The following is a 5611-nucleotide window of genomic DNA, read 5'->3' as shown; positions in this document are numbered from 1 at the left end:
TCCTGTCTGCTTTCACATTAATAGCTACTGGCCTGTCTGAAACATAGTCAACTTTGATACATTCATGTGGGGGTATCACTGAAGGATTGACATAACATCACCAGTTTTTGACATCATGACCAACTTGGCTTTTGATGATGGGCTGATCCATGCTTGGAGGTGTCTTCAAGTCAGGTCATGTTGTAAGTTGACCATGTATTGAGTAGATATCAACATGAATAGCCTCCTCTAGCTGAAAGCCAACTTGGGCATGATGTGAGAAACTGCTGATGTGGCAATAGCAATATGTAAAGTCATGTCAATCCTTCAGCATATCCCCCATGAGCTTACAATTATCTTTTCAGATAGGACAGCAGGTATCAATATGAAAGGCTTAGGATGGCCTCTCCTGATGTGAAAGACAACTTGTGCAAGCAGTGGATACTACAAACTTTCCTAATGAAAAGGCGCACACTACAAACTTTTGTAGTCTCAAAAAGCGGATACTACAAACTTTTGTAGTCTCAAAAAGCAGACAATACAAACTTTCTAATGAAAAAGCGCACACTACAAACTTTTGTAATGACAAAAAGCAGACACTACAAACTTTGTAGTCTAAGTCCAAGCTTTTGTAGTCTAGGTCTGACTTTTATAGTCTATCAGTAAACTTGGTAGTCTATAAACTTTTGTAGTCTTTTGTATGTGTCAATAAACTTTGTAGTCTTTTATAGTGTATCAGTAAACTATGTAGTCTAAGTCCGACTTTTTTGTAGTTTATCAGTAAACTTGGTAGTCTATATCTGTAGGGCATGCACCTTCCTTTTTTGGTCATTTTCCCCACGATACAATAATTGTAGCCCTTTCTTTTAGCTTTCTAAATATACTGAAATCATGTTATTTGGTTTTGTTTTCATGGAGAAAAACACAAAAAAACAAAAAAAAATGCGGCGCTTTTGAAATTCCTTTATCTCATATCTCCACAACAGGAGCACTTCAGAACATAATTCAAACAGATTCAGGAAGCTACAGTGTAGGGCTACAACTTTCGTTTTTGACCATTTTTGGTAATTGGTCATGTGACCATCATCCCAACATCCCATTACATGGACCCTGATAGGTAAAATCATTCTCATCTTGCTTTTCTTCACTTTTAGTCAAACCAGGTCATATTTCCCTTTTGGGATGGACCCTGAATTGGACCCTGAAGGCAGTGCCTGATGTCCTGTACACCATTCATATGTTTTTCCAAATTTTCCGCTATTTTCCGGCTATTTTTGGATATATTACCATATTTGGAAAGGCACCCTGGACCCTGAAAACAACCCCAATGTCATCACCAACAGTGAGCACCACCCTCACTTCAGTCACCCATTTTAGGGTACCTATGAGGTATATGAATTCTTTGATTTAAGGGTACCTCAATGGTACCCATTCCAGAGTGGTATGTGAGCACCATACCAATACCATGGTACCATGGAATGAAAAACTCATACCATATCCCACTCATACCAATACCAAGTTACCATACCATACCATGTCATGTTATACCATACCAGATGGTATGATACCACTTCATACCATCATACCAAAGCTGTCACTGGGTGTCTGAGGTCCTTTTCCAAAATAAATAAATAAATTCTGCAGGCTGCAATACTGGTCCATTGGGTACCATTTTTTGTGGGGTGGTTCTCCATGTTTTTCTTGAGATATTGAGCTACAAATTGAGGCTAGATAGTCCAAACCATCTATTGAAAATGAGTTTAAATAGGCTTTATCCCAGCTTTCTCATGCATCCAAAGCCATTTAATGATACATATCTTTCCCAGTCCTTTCTATTTGAACAAATATTCATCCAAATCAAACAATGCCACATCTATTGAGATGAAGTGGTCATTGAGAAGCAAAGAAAAGTGGAAAGGTTCTTCAGGTTTTTTCTAAGATTTCCAACTCCAAGTGGAGGCTAGATAGTCAACTCCAACCTTTGGAAATCAGTTCAATTGAGGGTTTTTTCATTTCTAAAAAGCCATTAATATGAATCCTTTCAAAAATAGGTTAAATATGTTTTGCCCAGTAAGGCCAATCAGACAGTCCTACCTACTTACATAGCATATACATATAGTATGGCCAACAACACCATATAATCTCAAATTTCTTAAAAACTACATATGATGGAATCAGGTATTGTTGTCCTGAGTGTTTGGCCAAAGTCTTCTTTGTCATAATATTTGGTCCAATTTATTGAAGCTGAGTGAATCTGTCCAATCCAAAGTCTTGCTAATTGGAAATGGAATCAAGTCTTGTTGTCCTTAGAGTCTTCATTATCAAAATATCATACCATGGTATTGTAATCCCATGTTGCACTCTCATACCATACCATACCATGGTATTGCACTCCCATACTATACCATACCATGGTATTACACCCTCATACCATACCATGGTATTGCACTCTCATACCATACCATACCATGGTATTGCACTTCCATACCATGGTACTGCACTCCCATACCATGGTACTGCACCCTCATACCATACCATGCACCCTCATACCATACCATGGTATTGCACTTCCATACCATACCATGTACCCTCATACCATACCATGCACCCTCATACCATACCATGCACCCTCATACCATACCATGGTATCAGGAACCATAATCTATTTTTATTTAGGCAGAGGAAGGCAGAAAACCCTCATTTCGAAGTTTGTTTACATATATTTACCAATAGCTTTGACCAAAGTGAGGCTAAAATTTTGTAGTGTCCGCTTTGATGTGTGCACTATTTCCTAATTGGGCCATTTCCTAATTGGGAAAAGCGTTACACTTTTTTCTGCCACACCTAATGTCAGGCACAGTGCACATTTAGGTTGGGAACTGTTTCTCACGCTCTTTGGGCCACTGGAGTTAGTGGCTAGCTTAGTGTTGTCATTGTTTATGACGATGTTCGCATATTTCCTAATTGGGAAAGTCATTACATAATATCAGTTTGGTTTGTACTGTCCGCTTTTTCACTACAAAAGTTACTAGTGTGTGCTTTTTTCATTACTAAAGTTTGTAGTGTCCGCTTTTTGGACAACAAATATTTGTAGTCTTTGCCTTTGTCATTACAAAGGCTTGTAGTGTCCGCTTTTTTCGTTACAATGTTTGTAGTGTGCGCTTTTTAGACTACAAATGTTTGTAGTGTGCACTTTTAAAGCTTGTGCTCTGCTTTCCTGATATCTTGTAGTCTCCTATTATCTATGTAGGTATATGGGGTAGAGCTGATGTTTCACCAGCCTACACCAATGGCACGTCATGACTCTTGGTAAACTACCTTTTGGTAAACTGTCCCCTTGGCAAACTATCCACTGGACAACTACCCATTCTGATATAAGATGCATTTTGGCAAAGTATCCATTATTCATATATGAAAGTAACAGCTACTGGTGTGAGGACAACAAGAAAATGGAGACTGTCCCCCTCCCAGCGGGTTAGAATCCCAAGCTTGTCACTCATTCATCGTTCCTGACTCATAGAGTGGGCCCATAGGATGGCATCAAAACGATATTGCACAAAGTTCTCTCTCACAGGTGCAAGACCATCACCTTTGCACAAAAATGCGTGGTTGAGTGGGGATTGATCAAGATCAGGTGTAACCGATAGATGCACCAATGCCATGTGATGGGCATAGTTTGACAAGTTCAAACCACAGTGTGGCAAGGCGCTCCAGCTTCCGTAGAGACGCATATAAGTTGGGCATAGTTCAACACCAAGACAGCAAAACTACTGACTCAGAATGGCCTTCTCTAGTTCAACGTCCAACATTAGCCCTTGTAGAGAGCACCCCGGAGTTCTTGCGATGCTCCAGCCTTGGTTCTTGGGCTGTGAAGTCCAGCGTCAATTCTGTGTACATGCTGATTGATGATGTGGCCTTACCGCGAACAGTCCACCCCTAAGAGGTGTAGTGTCCTCAGGAAGAGAAAGAACAAAAAAGAAGCCAGACAGGAGTAGGTATTTAGTCAGAGGCCCGTCTTTCACCTCTAGAAGTAAGTTCTTCCTCACGTTTCACAGGAAGTGGGGGGAGAATGGAGGAGGCGGTGGAGAGTGATGTGTTAATCACCCACATCCTTTGATGGAGCCATAACATTTGGAGATGGGGGTGTAGTTTGTGGGGTGGACCATTGAGACCCCGTTCCTTCCGTGAGCCATTGCTCCTCAAATTTATGGACAGGAAAGTAAGGTTGTCAGACGAGGTGAAGGCACAGATCACAATGCTCTCAGAGGATAAAGGGACAAATAAATGTTTTCTTAATGAATTTGTCGCTGAGGAATGGGGGGAGAACGGTGAAGGGGTGTGGGGAGGCGATGAGGTGATTGCTGAGATGAGGGATGGGAGTATTCATGGCATGCGCTCCCCCTGCAATCTGTCAAACAGACTCTGCCACTGAATCAGGGATGGGGTCTAGGTGACAACACCCATCATCTCCTCCTCCTTCAACAGTGCGATCTGCATGTCCAACGGTAATAGCTCAAACTACAATTCGAGAAGGGGTCAACAAGAGCTTGTGCAGGGACACTGCTGCAGCCCCCAGCACACATCTTGAGAGTGAGTGGTGTGGTTCGAGGTCCTGGGCAAGGTGCTCCACCCGGTGCAGCTGGTGGTGACCTCTTTACACGTACGTGGGGCGCTGCACTCAAGCTGTCTGCATCCTCTTCAGGTGGATAATATGTCAGCGTGATGACAATGACGAAGAGAAGGAGATGAGCTTACTTACCCCAGTACGGAAGTAACAATCACCTCCACTCCCACCTTTCTTCAAAAGGTGTGCAGGACGTTGGACCAGTAGTATGCATATTTGGGAAATGGGAGAGTCTGTGCAAGTCGAGTCTGTATAGCCATAGTCGTTCTCTGTAAACACATTTTATTGACGATGGATTGAAACACACCATGACAGAGAACAAGCAGGCACCAGGGAAGGTCACAGTTGATGCAGTAGAGTTACCAAACAAGTGTCAATCTTTTAAAATTGACACTTGTTTGGCTGCAACCTCCTGGAATTGAAGCCGTCGACGACTACCCCTAGCATGGTTCAACTTCACACTAAACAGGAGGCTGGGAGTGGGGCTGGTTCATCTAAACAAACCAGGTCTTCTAATAGGGAGGCGAGGCAGAGGAGAGGGAAGAGAGGAGACAGCTGGTGAATAAGTGTGATTACTGTCTTCAAGAGTAACAAGATCTATACCCTGCTCATTCACAAATTCACTTTTTCTTGTTGAATTTTATCTTGTCACTTTCTTTCTTATTTTGGGTGTGGCTGGTGAATGTCCGAACTTGTCTAAGCAAGAGTTGGAGCCAGCATTCTGAGAACACCAATTCCAACCGCAGTAATGAAGACACATACTATTGCCATTGTAGATAGAAAAAAAACCAGGACTCATATTGCCATGCGAAGCAATGGCCCACAGCCTGCAAGTTCTTATACAGACCCGTTTTTTTGTCACACTATTCTTTGAGAGCCATAGACAAACATAGCCAAACAGGTGTCAACTTTGAACTGAAAAGTGGACATCCACTTCTCAGTTTAAAATTTGTCAATGTTTGGTTGGTCCTGTTGAATAGGTAGGTGCTCATCTAAGCTCTATGGATT

Source organism: Laccaria bicolor, genomic scaffold, assembly GCF_000143565.1.
Source record: "Laccaria bicolor S238N-H82 LACBIscaffold_7 genomic scaffold, whole genome shotgun sequence".
Taxonomy (NCBI): domain Eukaryota; kingdom Fungi; phylum Basidiomycota; class Agaricomycetes; order Agaricales; family Hydnangiaceae; genus Laccaria; species Laccaria bicolor.
This window is presented reverse-complemented; position numbering follows the sequence as displayed.